Source organism: Pleurodeles waltl, chromosome 9, assembly GCF_031143425.1.
Source record: "Pleurodeles waltl isolate 20211129_DDA chromosome 9, aPleWal1.hap1.20221129, whole genome shotgun sequence".
NCBI classification, from domain to species: Eukaryota; Metazoa; Chordata; class Amphibia; order Caudata; family Salamandridae; genus Pleurodeles; species Pleurodeles waltl.
The window spans coordinates 424145226-424165439 of NC_090448.1; the positions used below are offsets into that span (position 1 = coordinate 424145226).

The 20214-nt window shown below is 42.6% G+C and overlaps 1 long non-coding RNA gene across 1 annotated transcript in view; it reads left to right on the forward strand.

Annotated features, from left to right (window-relative positions):
- The window catches only part of LOC138259471 (uncharacterized), a 49278-nt gene extending 31380 nt beyond the window's left edge, over positions 1 to 17898 (forward strand). Inside the window, exons 6-7 of the long non-coding RNA XR_011198741.1 lie at positions 1177 to 1253; positions 17302 to 17898. This is a non-coding gene — a long non-coding RNA (uncharacterized lncRNA). The remainder of the gene's footprint in view (positions 1 to 1176; positions 1254 to 17301) is intronic.
- The last annotated feature ends 2316 nt before the right edge of the window (positions 17899 to 20214 follow it).

Below are 20214 nucleotides of genomic sequence, written 5' to 3' on the forward strand. Positions count from 1 at the left end.
TGTACAGCAGCGCTATCTTGTGGTCTTTTGATGAACAATGCTTGGTGCTTGAGAAATGTGAACAAGAGATTTTGTTTATCGCACTTTCAGAACATTGTTTTTAGTGTATGATAATCTCAGGCATTGCAGTCGTAAGGAAAAATGACCAGCAATTGTATCATTCTGAGGCTATAAAAGTGGTGCTTGGGCAGATAGTATCTTGAAAGAGAATGCTTAAATGATTTTTATATCTTAATTGAGTATGTAAAAATTCCTGGTGAAATTTGACAAACGCCTCAGCATATCCCCCTGAAATCATGTGTACCCCGCTATATAATACATTCTTTAGGGGAGTAGCGATTCATCAGTTAAATATTTGAGTAACCATCTTTTTACCTCCTTTCGTATGCTTGATAGGATTTGTTAATATGTCTCTAATGCACACAGTGAATCTGTTTAGCAGAAAAGTAAGTATGGCGGAGGATCGTAATTTAAAACAGCAGCTGGAAGAGACTTCATGAGGGTTGTGTGTTAATATGCTTAACTATGATGCAAAAGACATGATTGTTGTTCTGCAACAAATAGTGTAAATACGCCATGATAATTAGAGACCATTATGGTTATATTTCATTTGCTTTACTTAAATGCGCAATCTCCTGGGAGTGGTTGCTTTTCCACCATGTTGTGGTTTTAGCAGTACAGTACTAGAGATTAGTGCCTAATTTTAAATGAGTGGCTGGCAGGTGCCTATAAATATGCTGTTCAAAACAAAAATGAGTTTTTTGTTTTTCTTTAAAGCTAAATTTGGAAATGGGGGCCTTTCAGCAAGGTGCAACTATTTAGAGCTTTATAGTACAGAGATCTAAGTCAACATCCTAGCCTCCACAATGTTGTCTTATTTGTTAAGTTGTTTATTTTCTAAGAAATGTGTGCTTTTCACATCGGAAATGACGCCGAAGTACAGTTGGCGGTGAACTCGATAGTGCAAATGCTAGAGGCTCAAGACACCGCGTCCACATTGCAGAAGGATACAACTCTTCCTGGTAAATAAAATGATTTCTTTGTATATGCTATGTAAGCATCAACCCTGACAGTCCAAAAGCCTCATAGAGGCCCTATAGACGGGGATCCTCAGAGAACTTTCCGAGGTCATGTATTATATTGTAAATGTGACTTTTTTTTTTTTTTTCCTTACAGACCCAGTGGGGCATACAAGGACCGCATGCTGTCACTGCAAAAGGTAGAACAGGGAACTAAAAAGGTGGTTTAAAAAAGTAAGTCTACAACTTCTAAAGATGGTCCTCCTATAAAGAAATGGACCTCAGAAAGGGACATATAAGTGTGTTTTTACAAATTGTAGAGTCAAAAGAATCCTAATGTCTTTCTCTTTCAAGCAGCCTTTTCCTCTAGGCTGTAGTAGTTATAGTAATGCTTAACATGTACTTTTATGTTTACATTGTACAGGGAGTGCAGAATTATTAGGCAAATGAGTATTTTGACCACATCATCCTCTTTATGCATGTTGTCTTACTCCAAGCTGTATAGGCTCGAAAGCCTACTACCAATTAAGCATATTAGGTGATGTGCATCTCTGTAATGAGAAGGGGTGTGGTCTAATGACATCAACACCCTATATCAGGTGTGCATAATTATTAGGCAACTTCCTTTCCTTTGGCAAAATGGGTCAAAAGAAGGACTTGACAGGCTCAGAAAAATCAAAAATAGTGAGATATCTTGCAGAGGGATGCAGCACTCTTAAAATTGCAAAGCTTCTGAAGCGTGATCATCGAACAATCAAGCGTTTCATTCAAAATAGTCAACAGGGTCGCAAGAAGCGTGTGGGAAAACCAAGGCGCAAAATAACTGCCCATGAACTGAGAAAAGTCAAGCGTGCAGCTGCCACGATGCCACTTGCCATTAGTTTGGCCATATTTCAGAGCTGCAACATCACTGGAGTGCCCAAAAGCACAAGGTGTGCAATACTCAGAGACATGGCCAAGGTAAGAAAGGCTGAAAGACGACCACCACTGAACAAGACACACAAGCTGAAACGTCAAGACTGGGCCAAGAAATATCTCAAGACTGATTTTTCTAAGGTTTTATGGACTGATGAAATGAGAGTGAGTCTTGATGGGCCAGATGGATGGGCCCGTGGCTGGATTGGTAAAGGGCAGAGAGCTCCAGTCCGACTCAGACGCCAGCAAGGTGGAGGTGGAGTACTGGTTTGGGCTGGTATCATCAAAGATGAGCTTGTGGGGCCTTTTCGGGTTGAGGATGGAGTCAAGCTCAACTCCCAGTCCTACTGCCAGTTCCTGGAAGACACCTTCTTCAAGCAGAGGTACAGGAAGAAGTCTGCATCCTTCAAGAAAAACATGATTTTCATGCAGGACAATGCTCCATCACACGCGTCCAAGTACTCCACAGCGTGGCTGGCAAGAAAGGGTATAAAAGAAGGAAATCTAATGACATGGCCTCCTTGTTCACCTGATCTGAACCCCATTGAGAACCTGTGGTCCATCATCAAATGTGAGATTTACAAGGAGGGAAAACAGTACACCTCTCTGAACAGTGTCTGGGAGGCTGTGGTTGCTGCTGCACGCAATGTTGATGGTGAACAGATCAAAACACTGACAGAATCCATGGATGGCAGGCTTTTGAGTGTCCTTGCAAAGAAAGGTGGCTATATTGGTCACTGATTTGTTTTTGTTTTGTTTTTGAATGTCAGAAATGTATATTTGTGAATGTTGAGATGTTATATTGGTTTCACTGGTAATAATAAATAATTGAAATGGGTATATATTTTTTTTTGTTAAGTTGCCTAATAATTATGCACAGTAATAGTCACCTGCACACACAGATATCCCCCTAACATAGCTAAAACTAAAAACAAACTAAAAACTACTTCCAAAAATATTCAGCTTTGATATTAATGAGTTTTTTGGGTTCATTGAGAACATGGTTGTTGTTCAATAATACAATTAATCCTCAAAAATACAACTTGCCTAATAATTCTGCACTCCCTGTAGAGCCGTCACAAAAGATCTCTGGAGGAGTCCAGCGTAAGGCTAAGCGGTCGTCGACACCTCTAAAGGACATCACTGGGACCCTTCAAGACACAAAAACATAATTATCTGACTAGATCAATGCTGAGCGTCAGGACAAACCACGCACTGGCTCTGCAAATAACAGTCATAGACTAGGTACAGACCTTAACCCCTACACCCCTTTACACTTAAAGCCTACAACCAGCACACAGAACACTTCCTCAGGAACTCCATATCTTCTAGGGCCTGGAGACACCAGTGGTAGCGCACTTACAATCGTAGACACATATCAGCAGGTGCCATGTAAAACCACTGAAGGGGATCTGAAACAGTGCAAACACCCCAAAATAAATTGTCTTTCCTCAAAGAATCGGAAGAAGAAGCAGATGACCCACAGTTACACCTCAGAAAGGGCCCCATAATATGCAGCGGTCTAAATGTTTATTATCTGAGGTACCTAATGTAGATGTGCTTCCCCGAGGCCCGACCTCAAAACCACCTATACCTATTCCGTCTTTTGGACTTTAGGTTTGAAAATGATCACCCCCATAAAGGACCCTTATTCTAGATGTGTAGGGCTTCTGAGGGCAGTGGCGGGAGTGGTGGAGAGTTCTGAAACAACAGCAGCAGCCTCGCACAGCGTGCCTTCTAGTGCAGACCCCGAGGGGCAGCAAGCCCCTGTTCAGCAATCACCTATTCCCAATCCCTGCGCTTCCTACACCTCTGCTGCCCTGAGCTATTACGACCACCATTTAAGTTCCTCATATCCGATGTACCTGATTACACCCCCAGGAGCGTACGATCCCACTAGCCCCCCCCATCAAGTGTAAATCTACCATCCCCTGCTTCAACTTACCCTGACAGTAGTATGGGAGGGAGTAGGTTTCAAAATAAGTGTTTCGAAACACTGTCTAGTGGGGAACAGACCTCCGCAGCATCCGGCTGTTTGCATTGGGACCCTGTTTTTTTGACCCAGCCAATTCCTACCCTTCAGAATAGGGCTATTGATGCTAACCGGGGAACTGTACTGGGGACGTCTCGTGGTAATATACTTCCCACCCCTAATGCTGCAACGTATGCCCCAAAATATGATGTTCTGGACCACAAAACTATACTAGGACATATATGAAAGACATCCAACAGGCTGTTAGGAAGCTAAAATTCAGACTGAAGTCCAAAACCTTGAAACTGGGGAAGACGGAAAACAAAACCAGGTCCTTCAAGGATGCCCAGAGGGAGATAAGGGTGTTTTAGGTGCTTCCGGGGTAAAATTTTTAGATTGGAATACCACAAACACCCAGAAGGTCCCGCTGCCAGGGTTGTAGTAGGGGACGCTGCGAGGACACAGCTCGCAAATACAACAGCGACTGTTCAAATCGACTATGGGAGGCTGCCTAAAAACAGCTGGGTCTGTAAAAGAAACAAAAGTGGGCTAATAGCGCTAAGCGGCGTAGGAGTTTAAAAAGTAAATTAAAGAAAGCCAGAATATGTGCTACAAGGAGGCTTAAAAATACTTCTGCGCAGACCCTTAGTTAGACATCTCAAAGTGATTCCCCTGAAAGTGCACCATCCAACACCAATCCTCAAGCTGAGGATTCAGAGCTGGTGTTTTTAGAGAGCGTTAGAAGGTACAGTCATACTGTAGAGCTGTGTTACGCTACAAAGCATTAAGAAGAATTCAGGTTTGTTAACCTACAGCACATAAACTCCTCTGACCTTGGGGTTTTAGCTATCCACCAATGATTTCTTCCAACTAAGCTTCCAGGGACAGGGCAGTGACAGTCCCTTGTTCGCCCGACGAACGCCCTGAGATGTGTTTGGTGCAGTGGAATTTCTAGAAAACCTTTCTAATCTGTTACAGAGTAAGGCAGAAATAGTAGCATATGGGACCTTCAGAATCATCACCCTCATTGTTCGAAGCTGTGAGGGGAGTGTTTCCAGACCTTTAAAGAGTATCTTGTACAGTAAAATCATTGGTAAGAAACAGCGTTGGTTGCTCAACTTTAACAATGGAACATCCAGCACATGCCTGGTGGCTAGCATAGCTGGGTTACTGGCGGACCGCATCACCCCGATGCTCATAATATATCTAGAGCAGCTGAAGCCCATGAGGTGCTTGAAATACCACACAACAGAATGGTAGGGTTTGGGGCCTTAGGGCTTTGTGAGAACTATTTTGCCATTACGGTAAAAGTTATTTACCACAACGGCTCTTGGAAGTACTTCACAAGCTGAGAGCGACCAAAAAACAATACTGTTTGTGTTCTCCATCATGAAAATCACTTTTATGGCATCTTGAACCTGAAGGGCTTTCTAGGAGCCAAATATGTGTGCCCCCATTGCGACCATATCTGCAACACTCAGTCAACTCACCATTGTGAAATGCACTGTAAAATGTGTCAGAGGGATGGATGTGTTGTAGTCACCAAGCAGAAGGTGAGGTGTCACACGTAATCTTTTTTGTTTGTCCCAAAAACTGCTTGAGCATACACAACAGGTTTGTTCGTTACTGCCTTAAAACAGACTGTAGGGGCTGTGGGCGTTACGTAGCCATTGAACATATGTGCAAAGGCATGAAATGTCCCAGGTGTAAGGTGTCTTTTCAGGCAGGGACAGAATACAAGTGTTACATGGTTAAAGGGCGGTCCCAGACCAAAACAGAAGACTACATAGTGTTTGATATAGAGTGTTCACAAGAGACAGGTGTACATTAACCTAACTATATTCATGCTCATCATCTAACTTCAGATGACAACTGGGAGTCTGATGATCGCTCATGCGTGAACAATTTTCTCAGCACTTTCAGTCAGCCAAAATTCAAAAGGTATACTATGATGGCTCATAACTCGAAAGCGTATGAGTCGTTCTTTATGTTGCAAATCATGATTTTTGAAAAGATGTCCGTAGAACCTATCACAGAGGGTTCCAAACTGATGCTGTTAACAGCTGTGCCTTTACAAATAAGGTTCCTCGATAACCTGAATTTTCCACCCACAAAACTGGGCAGATTGCCAAATGGTTTTCCACAGTGTAAAGGTTATTTGCCCTACATTTTCAACACCTGGGCTAATCAGACTTATGAGTACCCCATGCCTCCACCTGACAGCTATGGTGTCAAGTATATGATTCCTGCTGAGAAAGAGAGCTTTCTACAGTGGTGTGGTGAAAACCGCAGCCATAAGTTTCATTTTCAAACCGATTTGAAAATTACTATCAGGAGGATGTAATTATCTTACGAAAGGCCTCTAATCTCTTCAGAGATGTAGTGGTGGAGATGACTAAACAGGTAAAGGTTTTGAAGCCCAACACACCCAAGATGACAAAATCCACAGAATACATAGACCCTTTCCAAAATATTTTCAAAATACCACGGCACACCCTAATATGTTTATGAAGTCCAGTTAGAAATGAAGAGTCTTGCGTAGTCACATATCATTGTTCATAGTTCTTTTATTCTTCCATAGATGAAGAGAAAAATCAGGGGCAACTAGTCCCATGCAACAACAGCCGACACGTGTTTTGTCAAATTGACTTTTTCAAGGCTGTAGATATAAGTATTTGACAAAAAATTGCAATCAGTAAAAAAACAAATGCACAGGAATAGTCCATCGAGACATTGGTGTGCTCCAAAGTACATAAATATCATACAAAAATCCCTTAGGCATCCCGGTGATGGTATGAGAGGGAAAAAACAATCTCATGCTCAACAAATGAATAAAGTGCACCCCACAAAAAATGGGTCACAAGACATGCAGTAACCAAAAATAAAAATACATCTCAATCTGTTTATGTCTTCTGTGTTGAAAGAGGAAAAGGGGAATGTGAGGAAAATTTACACTGTTATATTATCAGCGGTGTGGATGTCGAAAGCCAGAAACTTTCCAAGACGTTGAAAGAATAGAATATCCAACCACCAAATGACATAGACATAAAATAAACAAGCATTTGCAATGCAACGGGTCTCGCATTTGCTCATGTTAGAGCTGATAGCGTTGTAAACTCCTAACCCGACTTTTCGCCTATCGGCAAAAGTGTATTTATGTACGTAACCGAAAAAGTGCAATTAACTGTGTAAAGCGCTCGACTTCTGCCAAGCGAAATTGCGCTAGTAAAATAGAGAAAAAGTAGTCCACGGGCCGACCAGAAAACAGCGAGCCTCGCATGTTTTCTGTACTTGGTCGGTGCGCTCGAGGAGGGCTAGCCACCGGAAAAGGCATGACGTGTGCATGCCTTCGACTAATGAAAGCAAGCGGATTTTAATAGGCAAGCCCACGAACCAATAAAAAACACTGACGTGATGTCGACAGGGCTCCGAGCCCTTTTCTAATAACTAAAGCGTCTCGCTGCGATACGCATGCGTGAGCGCATGCAACACAGGCTTGACCCTAAAAAAGGAGATTAGAAAGAACGATCATGATAATTGTAGGCGATCTTATGCCCGAGGTTTGGGATCATCCTGAGACAGAAAAAGCTTTTACCCAATATTCATACCATCGCAAAGTAAGCATATGCTACATCGTGCAGAACTTGTTTTACAAGGGTAAGAGTAGTCATTCTACAGCCCTCATCGCCTCATACCTTGTTTCATTTAAAAACCCTCATGACAAACAGCAAATATCCATCATCACTAAACAGATGTACCGCGGAAACACCCAGTTTTAACGACACTACCACAAAACCACCAGTCGCACAGCCGCAACACCGCCGGCTCCATTTGGAGCCAGCTCCCGTGTTGCGGCCGAGATCCCTGCTGGGCTGGCGGGCGCCCAGCGGGGATCTCATAATAGACCCTGTGGGAGTGCGGCTACATTGGCGGCCGCTCAGCGGTTCAACCTTGGCGGGCAGTATAGGAAAGTACCATCTTGCCCCATTTTGAGACACCCATACGCCATTTTCCCCTACGCCGGCGCTGCCTGGTGTACGTGGTTTTTTTTCACGCACACCAGGCAGCGCCGGTCGGCTAACGCCATTCTATAAATACGGCGCCCGCATGGCACTTCAGAATGGCGTTAGCCGACGCTAATTTTTTTGACGCTAAACTGCGTTAGCGCAGTTTAGCGTCAAAAAGTATAAATACGGGCCTAAGTCTGATGGAAACCTTTCCCAATTTAAATACCTACAATTAGTTTAATGGTCAACCGGACATAAATACAAATTACAAACTCCAGGACACATCCAAGCAGCGTTGCAACTGGGTGGGGTCAAGAAAGAGGTCGCAAAATGATGTGGAGTCTTGTGTCAAGCAGACAACCTGCTGACGCCTCCATCCTACACAATTTGGAATATTTGCTTCCCAAGTGACCAACTGGAAACTTTATAGCAAGTATCCTTTTGCATTTTATATATTGTGGTTAATTCTGCTGCGTTTAAAAGAAACCACATGTTTATGTTACGCAGGGCTTACTGGACTCCACATGTGTCATGGCGCAGTGGACATTTTAAATGAATTTTAATTTAGCATCCTAAAACACACACCAAAAAGCATTTTCCTTATAGGTCGCAGTCTACCAGAGAGTGCAGTTATCTGGTTGCTAAAGACATCTTGGGACATTTGTTGATTACCATTGGCTTTGTGGTTTGTAACTCACACTTTCTGACTATTTGCTGGCTTTATTTGCTTTAGGGCTCTGTAGGTTCAGTTCTTCCCTCCTGTAGCCTACACCATGTTTACTGTATTGTTCCACGAACGCGTCTACTATAAACAGGCCTTTAAATCTTGTTCTTATCTTGTCACATGTTCTGTGCATTCAAAGACAGAAGTCAAATGCCAGGCTCTCTCTTCCAGGGAGCCTGGCGTTTATTTTTTTTTCTCTGACTTCAAAGTGAGAGAATTTAAGTGACCAGCCCTGTGGCCAATGCCCTTGGTGGCGGGGGTTGACTGCACGTTGGGGATTGGGAGTAGAGCCTGGCGCAGGCCCTGCGCACAACCCACACTGTAATAAAAAACATAAACAAAATCACTGAAGAAAACAAAGGCTACATGGTGATTGTAGCTCTGAATTAGCAGTTAAATGAACCTTAGAAATTCACTAAATAACAAAGGTTACAGCAACTTTTTAAAAAGCTTTGGAATTTACACACACAAAACCACAGAAATTCAGAAGTTATGGTTATACTTATATCAACAAACTATAACTTGTGCCCTAAGGTAACTATAACTCGTGCCCTTGCCATGCACTGCTACTTACCCCACATATTACATCAATCATGACATCTACTATGACATAATTGATAATATAACTACCGCATTTGCAGTAAAATTATTGATGAGAAAACTGTGCATGGCGGGGGTGTCAATTATAGTTACATTAGAGCACAAGTTGTAGTTTCTTGAGATAATATAACTATGTGTTGAATTTTGATAGTTTTGTGCGTGTAAATTCTGAACCTAACTATATCGTCCCTGTAACCTTTGTTTTTTTCATATATGTTTTTAGTGTAGTCTTCTGTGACCATAATCTAGCCCTGGCCGAAACATAGTCCTATTTCTACGACTGCGTCCCAGTGTTTCATTCTGAAAATCTTGTCAGTCTACCACTGCCCCCATTGCTTCTCTTCTACATTGCCAAACCACCGTGTGAATGCTTATTTGCCTTGCTTATATTAATGCTCACATCACCACTGCAACACCAAGATGCCCCACTGCCCCAAACCTAAGGTCACAATCATGTGACAACCCAACAGCATGGGAGAATAAGGGAGGTTGGGGCCCTTGACCTGGAGTGTAATATGTAATCCTTCCTTTTCATTGTGTGTTGTGCTTTTTCCATTACAAAAGTGTGATGTATGCACATTGTCTGGTCTATCATTTACAATTTTCTTCACTTTTGTACTCAGTTATCACATTGTGAACATGTAAACAGCTTGCAGTAACAAAAGCCAACACACTGCTAGTTCACAAGCTTCCACAGATCCCCACAATTCCCAGTCACATTTTGTGATGTCTCTACATGGTTTAGAAATCCTGAAAACTCAGATAATGACATATATTGTGATCATTGCAACTGAAAAACTTCAGTGTGATGGTTATTTGCATTTGTGTAGTGCTGACCACCATTTCCATAGCACAGTAGTGCTTTCCCAAACAGACACCAATTGGCGCAGAACAAGGAATGGAATCAGTTCATTGTGTCCATTTGTTAGTGTTTATGCTAGTTCAATGTTTGGCTTAGAAGCAGTTTGTGAAGATTAGGAAAGATAATTTAGGTTTGATTTTGGTAAAATCCTAAGTGTATGTGTGGGTATTGACAAAGGACTCTGCATTTGGTGGTCGGTTGTCCATTCCTCAGCAGGAGTAAAGCGTTCTGTGACTAAGCATCACAGCCCAAGAAAGTAATTTTGATGCAATGTAGCGAGTATGAGGAGGTGGAGTGTTTATGGTGATTTAATCTGAGTGGTTTTGCACAGTGTATTACTTTGGAGCTTGACAGTGCTGTTGGTTTAACAGCAATTATATGTCAGACAGGTGTATAATGGTGCCAGCATGCACAGATGCTCCTGAACTGAGTACTCTGTCGATCTGCACTGTTTTCCACCCAGTTGTGGGGCTTGCCTATATCCTTAGAATTAGAATGAAAGTACTTCAAGATCTTAAAATATCATGGTTTTGTCCTCGGCCGCCAAGTTGTAAACCTTCTAAACATAAAACCTTTATTGTAATGAACGCAAAATTTACCAGGTACATACCTTCAGTCACCTGGGAATCCTGTTGGACAGTAAGACTATGTGGGGTGCCCTTCTCCAGTCTAAAAGTTTAAAAGATCTACACCAGCTCGTACATGGGGAGTGATATTAGACTTTGGTGCCAGGGTCGGGGAACCGATCAAACCTCTCCTTGACACCTGTAGAGACAAATGTGTGTCAGCCTCAACATATGGCAGCGATATTTGGGGCTATAAGGAGTGTTACTCAATTCAGGTCACAGAGAATAGGTTCACAAGACACCTACCGGGGGTCCCGCACAGTGCTTCCACCTTTGTAGTTCATGAAGAATTTGGTCTTAAATATATTTCTGATGTTATTGCTTCTCGGACCTTATTGATGCGGATCTCTGTGTGGCATAAAGATGAATTATCCTTAAACTGTTTGATTATTAGAGATTGTCTTTCTTTAGACAACACCAAAGCAATACACTGATTTGGATACATAAAGAGCAAACTCACCAGCTTAGGTTGTCCGGACCGGACCTATTCTTTACCCCAGAAAAAAGCTGACTATTTGTGGGTTAAGCGTACTTTTATCACCCGTGGTGACAAATTGTCCAAACCTGTTGCCTGCGCCCACTGCCTAATAAAAACAGTACTTCTACAGAATGTTACTTGATATGGGTGCCTAATGCTTATCATCAGCACTTGCTAACTAGGTTGAGTCTCACTCATTTTCCTTATATGGCTTCTTTCCCTAAGAGTTGGTTTGCTCTAGGTACACTGGATCCTTGTACCTGTGATAATTTGGCTGACCAAACCATTGAGCACTCTGTCCTGTTTTGTACCTATTTTCTTTTTCCCAGAAAACGTTTTTAATACCTCATTTGAAAAAAACGAAGTTTACAACTGTAAAACTTGCTATGTTCCATCTTATAATGCTGAAAAATATGTATACTTGTGTCAGTGTCTCCATGTGTCTTTGTTCTGTAATTAAGATGCGAGAGGCCTGGCAATACCCTGAGCTGTCATCTTGGTGGGAGAGTTATTCTGGATTTAATCAGATTCTGTGACAGGACTGGAGGCTTCGGATTATGCTTCTCTTTCTTCACTGCTTAATTTGCAGCAGCCAATCAAATGTTTTTTTTTAACAAGACTACTTTTTCCATAGCATCATAAATACATGATCAACCATAGAACTCCTGCCCTATAAAACCTCTATACTATCCCTCATCTTCCTCTGTCTTCGCTGCTGCAGCAGCCATAAGATAGGTGCTCATTCTTTATAAGTTACAATTTCAATGTTAATAAGTTGTTTTTCTTGTTATCCTACACACGCTTGTGTGTTAACAATAAATGCTTGCATTGCATAGCGCACTTTAGCCAGTGGAGTGGGAGCGGGACCTCAGAAGCCTCATTGCTCGGTGTTTACCCCAGGACATTGTCCTCTTACTATTACCCTCTCGCGCATGTGCGCTAATGCTGCTTCAGACGATTTTCCTCCGATCGGCTCAGCGTGGGTCGTGCGACTCAAGGGAAACAAATTAAGGTCCCTGAACACCCGATCAGGAACAATAAGGGTATTCAGGGCCTGGCCCAGGGGGATTTGCAGAACTTTTCTAATTAGCATTGGTCAGAATGTGGCTCCCTCAACAATGTATGAATTTTTGGGCTTACTTAAGCAGTTTCTTCGGCCCATTATATATTTTTCACAGCTCTTAGGTTCCCTCCGTCCGAACCTCTTCCATCTTTGCAGGATATCTGCCACGCGTACTCAAGAGCGCTTTTAGTCCTTCTGCATCTTCGGATTCAAAGAACTCAGATCAGGGATCTCAGAAAGATTATCTTCCACCTTTAAAAAAGAAGTGCAAATCACATTACCTCTCCTCGGACCTTCCTGGGTCAAGTGGTCACGATCTCTTATTTGATCTAGAAAACATCATTCACCCACACTCCACGGAGTGGGTCCCTAGTGTGGAGGTGCCACATTATGTGCAAGATCATTTACCAAAGGATTTGAAAAAGATGTGCGCAGTACTCTCCAATCTGAATGTCCCCGCCCTTCCCTCCTCGGGAAGGTGGCAGAAACTCCAGAACTAGACCCCAGCATGACAAATTTTCTGAACAAATTAGCAAAGGATCCTAAAAAGGGTCTGGACCGCACCTGCTGTGGTTGCTAGGAGAAACTTTTAGACCTTTCCGGACCTCTCACCAAAATTTTAGATGCTGCGGTTCAGGCTAAGGAGTCCAATTCCCCCCTTTAGCCGGAGGTCATCTTGCAATGGGCACAGAGGGCTATATATCTGCTAGGTTACGCAAAATGCGCCATGTCAACTGAATGAAGACGGCCCTTCCTTATGAGACTAGACACAAAATTGGCAGAGTTCGTCTCCAGCGAAGCAGGCTCTTTCGCAAATGGATTGCTGTTTGACGACAAGTTTGTCAAGGGTTTGAGCAAATATGTTGCAACCTTTGCAGCTCTGGACAAAGCACAGGTCTCGATAAAGAAAGTCTTCAACAATGCCCTTCTTACCACGGCCAGGTGCTTCAGGGTTCGGGCATCAGGCCGTGGATGTGCCCAGACCTCTCGATTTGTGCAGCAGCGTGGCAGAGGTGGTGCTTACAACAACTTCAACTTCTATCCATCTCGATACAGAGGAGGTTGCAGATGCGCCTCCAGAGGGGATTATCATGGAAGAAACAACTCTTCCGACTCTACCATTACAGGTGAGAATTCTTCCATCTTCAGAGGTTATTTTGGGGGAAAGAATATGTTTATTTCTGGACAAATGGGCCCTCATCACTCAAGAACCGTGGATATTGCGAACAGTGCAAGGGTTCCATCTAGAGTTCTATTCCCCTCCTGTTCAGACATCCCCCTCCTCTGCCTCCCCATAGATGAAGAGATTCAGTCCTTTCTTGAAAAAAGAGACATCGTAGAGACTTCACCTCACCCTCAAGGCTTTCTGAGCACTATATTCTTGATACAAAAGAAAGGCATAGGTTCTTGTTTGCTGCTCAATCTCAAGCACTTCAATTCTTGGATGGTTCACCGCCATTTCAAGATGGGGGTCATTCACTCACTTAGAGACCTTTTACAAGAAAGCGATTGGTTAGTGCATCTCGACCTAGAAGATGCCTACCTAGCTGTTCCAATCTTGTCTTCCCGCAGGAGATTCCTTCAGTTTTAATGGGGGCCTCGTTTTTTGGAATACTTCTCTCTTACTTTCGGCCTGTCCTGGTGTTTTGCTTTACTTTTGACTGAGCCAAAATATACACACTGAAAGGAGTAAAAAAGATTCTCTGGAATGCACTTCTTAATCTGGAGAAGACATTTATTATAGCTTTTTGCAAGGTTCGTGAAGGAAGGCTTGAATAGTAAAAAGTGTATTTTCAGAATGTGCAACAATAACATAAGACCATGTATAAAGAACCTTCAATCTATAAACAATAAATATATACATGCAAGGAAAAAACACTTATATTGATATATGGATATATATTCATACACAATGCAAAGCAAATAATTAATAAAAATGCATCACTGTAGGGCCTGCCAGATGCTTCATCTTTCTCATGCCAGCAAGACGATGACCCCGTTCAACTGCGAGAAAGAGATCTCCACCCTCACAGGAAAGAGGTCAGGCATTCTACGTCTAAAATCCTGACTGAGGTCTCGGAATCTACGACACAGACCAGGGTCATCTTTTATATCCTAAAAAACCGGAGAAGGGACTTTCTGGAAAAAACCCTCCCATCAAGAAGAAATATAAAAAAATGCTGGCTAGTTTAGGTAAGCTTTGAAAGAAACACGTTGGGAATTGGCCAAAATCCCAAGGCGTCCACCCCAAAGTCAAACCGTTCCCAGCTGTGCCACAAACAGCAGTCTGGTACATCCTTATCATGCTGACAGACTAACTCCTCCATATTATGTACTAGCTCTTCGGTGAGAAAGAGAACACACAGAAATAGAAAACACGTTGCATAACATGTTTGTACGGAAAACTACTCACAGCTTTAACGTGGCAGTGAGGCTAAGCTGAACACAAAATGGAGACTAAGCTGAATACAAAATGGAGTCTATAACTAGTGACCACTAAAGTGACAGTGGGCTGCTAAGCCAAGTGCAAAGTAATGCGACACAAAGTCGGTGGTCAACACACAAATATCACTACACCTGGGCCCCTTGGTGTTTCACCAAGCTGCTATGTCCGGTAGTTCAACATTTCAGGGAAAGGGGGGTAAGGGTAATTATTTACCTGGACGACATTCTGATCATGGCCCAAGACAGGGAGATGGTCATTTGTCATCTCTCTTGGACAATTCAGCTCCTATAGGGTCTGGGGTTTATCATCAACGAAGAGAAGTCCTCCACGTTGCCCTCCCAGAATATAGAATTCTTAGGTTTACAATTAGATTTGGTCAGGGCATAACTCCGTTTTCCATTGTCCAAACGATGTTCTATCAAGATAGAGCTGAGGAGAGCCCTTCCCTCTCCGACTATATCGTTGATGATTTTGGCCTGCTTTGTGGTGCTTCTGGCGTCCTCAATTCAGGTGATTTTTCTGGAACCATTGCATTATCGGGCTCACCAGCGCTTGAAGATCTGTTATCTCCAAAGGGGTATGAGATACTCAGAGCAAATTGCCCTTTTGTAGGAAGCAAGGATAGAGATTTCCTGGTGGTTGACTCACATGGATGCCTGGAACGGGAGAGCACTTTTTGCCTAGGTTCCGGAAGTGATAATAGAGTCAGATGCCATCTGGTGGGGCTGGGAAGCATGCTGTAGTCCAGTAGAGACGGGAGGCCGTTGGCCTTAGGAGGATTTTCGGGATCATATCAATTGTCTGGAACTCCTAGCAGGGGCTTTTGCCATCAAATCCCTGTCTCCCAAGAAAGCTCAGTGTTGTATTCTTCTCAAAATGGACAACGTATCTGCAGTCAGGTACATAAATCGTTTGGAGGGTATGAGGTCTCATCTTCTGGCGGAGATATCAAAGGATTTCTGTCACTTTTTTCCCAATCATTAGATTACGGTGATAACGGAGTACATTCCTGGCAAATCCAATGTGGCAGCAGATTGGAAGTCACATTTCCTTTGCGATTCCAGCGACTAGAGGTTATTGCCTCGGGTGTTTCAGGTGTAGAATCTTCGCTGGGAACCTTGCAAGACAGACCTGTTTGCCTCACACCTCAATGTCCAGGTTCCGACATTTTTCAGCTGGAGACCGGATCCCTTAGTGGCAGATTCGGATGCTTTTTTCAATTGTGGTCGCATGACCTTCTATATGCTTTTTCCCCCTTCTTTATGATTCCCCGAGTTCTTATTCAACTTCAAAGGCAGGAGGCAGAACTGATATTAATAAACCCATGCTGGAAAGCACAGCCCTTGTTCCCGTCAGCGATGGCATTATCATGTGATCTCCTGGTGCAGATTCTGTTCTTCCAGGATCTTCTAAAGGATCTCTTAGTCCTTCTTCATTCCCTGGCATCATGGGGTTTTCTGTTCCTCGTGGGGTAGAAGCTTTCCGGAGACGCCGGCAAGTGCAGGGAGTTTCGGATTCAGCAATGTTTTTCCTTTCACACTTCTGGACCCCCTCTACTCATAAGAGATATGAGCAAGCCTGGAGGCGATTGGTACATTGGTACGGTGAATGGAGTGAGGCTTACCGGACTGTTAATAATTTTCATTCTGCCATTTCTGCAGGGCATCCTCATCTTCAGGGCAGACCGGTTGGTGAGCACCCCTTGATTTGTAAGCTTCGTAGGGGCATTTGAATGGTGAAGCCCCCTCAGCCCAAATATTCAGTACTATGGGATGTAAATATGGCCATGAAATTCAATTCATTTTGGCGTTATAATGAGGATCTATCATGTAAGCAGCTTTACGCAAAGTTGACGATGCTTTTATGCCTAATATCTTGCAGACGCATTTCAGATGTGAGGGCTCTAGATTTAGCAAGTAGAGTATTTACTCCCTCTGGGGTGTCCTTTTCTATTTCGAGGCGTACCAAAACTGCATCCTGTTGTATTTTTATCCTGCTTTTCCCAATTATAGGAAATGGTATGTTGGGCAGTGCATTAAAGCATATGAAGATTGTACGCGTGGATTTAGACAAGATTTGATGGGGCAATTACTTATTTCCCTGCAGAAACCTTTCCGCCCGGTCCCCTCAGCTACTTTTAAATGACTGTTAAGTGAGGCTGGTATTAATATGACCACATTTGGTGCTCATTAAGCTTGTGGATCAATGGCCTTTAAGACTTTTTCCACTGGTTCTCGTTTGGAGGGTATTATGGCCATGGCGGATTGGTCTTTTAATTCAACTTTTAAAGTATTCTATCATAAACCTATTATTGATGTGGCATCAGGTGTGATTAATCAGCTTTGAACTAGCATAATCCAAAGCCTCCGGTCCTGACATAGAATACAAAATTTTATAGCTATTGTGTCATGATTTTTAGATTCTATTAAAGACACAGAGATGAGGATTATCCCACCCAGATGAAGATTCATGATAATATGTTCTTCTTGTAATTTCAATGTGCACCTGTTTTTCATGTATTGTATCTGAAGTTACACTCCTGTAATGTTGTTATTTAAGGTGGGCTTACAGATTTCTTGTATTCAATAGGATCTAATGCTCCGGCTACATGAGTTCTGTTTTTGGCTTCCTACGGTAGATGGCTCTGATTCCGTGGTAGAGTTCGACTGTTCAGAAGTGGAGATCTACTGCTACGATCGTTTATGTCAGGTTGCGCTCCCATTGGAGCTGTGGATGTTCTTGGATTTTGTCCTGTCATGGCAGAGCTTGGACTGTTCTTGTTCTGAGACTGCTATTAAATTGAGCAAAGAAAGAGGAAGATGGAGGATCGGAGAGGGGTTTTATATGGCAGGAGCTCTATGGTAGATTACGTGTTTATGATGTTATGGGAAATGTAGTCTTTGTTAAAAACGTTATTTGATTGGCTACTGTGAATTAAACAGTGAAGAAAGAGAAGCATAAACCGAAGCCTCCGTATCCTTAATAGAATCTAAAATTCATGACGTGATAGCTAGAACATTTTGTATCCTGCATGGTCTAGATCACTGATTAGCTTAGTACTTGTGTTATGCCCCTTGGATTAGAGTGCATGTTTTTAAATGATGTTTTATCTTGTACATTGATCTTATGATATGTTTTAAATGCTTTGTTTATGTATATCTTTTATGGTTATATTTTTTTAACTGAATAAAGATTATTACAAAAAAAATAAGACTGATTGATTTCTCAAGAATAACTGTAAAAATACTTAAGGTTTTCCATGTCTGCAATGCAGTTCCTCTTCACATTGCACATGTTTTACTTCATATTGCCCAGGAGTATCTGCTTTTTTCAAGATGTGTTTCTGTATTTTTTCATGCAACATATAACTCTTGTATAGTGTTTATTTTCAACTGAGTCACCTCAAGGTGTCTAAGTGAGTTCATTTATGGGTGAGGGTTTATGATAGCGCACGTTTGAGAGCCTTGAAGTTGAGGCAGAAGGTAGTGCAAGTTTCTCACTGACTGTCAGCGGATCCTAGATAGGGCCACTAGAATTATGCGGCAGGGCCAAATTACAAGGCAGGGTTGAGTAAATTATGCATCAAGAAAAGGCAAATTATGCAGCACAGTGCGGCACATTTTGTAACAGTATTATTTCATACTTTTTAAACTTGGTAACACTGTCTGGGCATTGGCTGAACCTGATTAGTCCCAGTTTAACACCTAAATACAGCAATCAGCAACAGAAAAGTGACCAGTCCAGCTTTGCAAAGGTCCTTCCACAACGCAGCAACACATTGCTGCTATTTTAGCAACTTTTGAACCGTATGCGCTAGAAACTAATTTTTTGTGTTAAAATCTGCAGATTATGCAGAAGATTAAGGATTATGTGGCAAATACGGTAAATCTATAAGTGTGCAAAAATTGTTATGGATGCACCGTTGCATAATTACAGCAGCCCTAGTCGTAGAGGGGTGCACACTACATCATTCATGCCAATATACCCGATTCATGTGAGAGACTCACAACTTTTTAACCAAAAATGGCTTTATTTTAGATGCCTCCCACCTAAATTTGTCTGTGGTTCAATATGAGCCAATGGCAAAAATATATGCCCCCAACTTTGTTTTTTATATCTCCCATTTCCCAGTTTGAAATCCAATCCTTGGCTTCTTTGCTGAGCACACAGAGCAACAGTCACTGATGTACCCATGTACTTGTGGGAAAGTGTGAGATAGACGCAGGGCTTCAGAAAGATGTGGGGAAGAAAGACATGTCGAACGTAGTGAAAGGCAGCAGACTAACATTGTGCGAAGGGAAAATGGGAGGATTTGAGACAGTCCAAAGTCCACTACTTCTTCCAAAGATCTTAGTAATGTTTCACTCACTGTCTTATATTTTCAGAACTGAAGCATTTTTTAAATTCTAACTACTTCATAGCAGAATCATTGATGGTATTCATTTATCTGACACTACTAAAAACGAGGATCTGCAAAGTCAATAAGTCTGGATTGTGTTTGTTGCCATGCAACAGATCTGGTTATAAGACAAAAACACTCTTAGAGGGGTACCCAAAATAGCTTGCTGGTGAAACATTTGATTTTTAGTTTACTTTCCAAGGTGCACCCTTAAATAGGCGGCAAATCTTATAAAGTGGTCTTAGTCCTAAGTCTTTGGTCACGCCCCTTTTAGAACCCCACCCTGTAATCCCTTGTTTTTTTCATTTTTCATCCCGCAGTCCTTTTTAGGTTTTGCTTGCAATTTTTTTGTGTTTAAAAAAAAAAAAAATTAAAGGGGGCTTAGAGCCCACCCATTACTTACCTTGACTTCCATTGACTGGCTGCCCCATGGCCCAACATCACATTACTTACCATTGGCTGGCTCCCACATGGTCTCCACATCGCTCTACTTACCATTAGTTGGGTCCCAATTGGATCTTTGCTGGTCAATGCTTCCTTCTTGCACCCGTCATCGGGCAGTTGAAGGCTGGCCTCTGGCTCAAGTACTGCTTCCGGTACCTGTCTCCTTCCACTTGCCACTTCTGGTAGGGAGGGGGACCCAAACTGGGGCTTTTTTAGAGCTGTTACCATCCTTACCTTTTAGTGGGCGTCGTTGTATCTTCTCCGCAAGCTAACTATTGAACATGAGGTGTTTCCTTCCCAGTGTCAGGGGAAGTGCCGTTTCCCCACCTTCCGGACCATCAAGGCAGTTCTTTCTCAGAGAAGTGGCCTGCAGCCATGGGCATAGGAAGTGTGGGGGATGTGGGGGATTTATCCCCCCCAGATTTTGGAGTCAAGGGGACACGGGGACATGGGGGACAAGCGTGGGGGGCTGAGGGGGACAAAACATATCTCCTCCACACTTTCACTGTTTGCAGGGCTATTGGACCGTTAAAACATTATCTATGATGGCCCTGCTTTTGTAAAGATAACCTGCCTTTAGTCCGATTTAAAAGGCATGTATTCCCTGTGTCTGAGGACAACTTCCTGAGGTCAGATGTAGGTCTTTCTTTCAGGTTTGT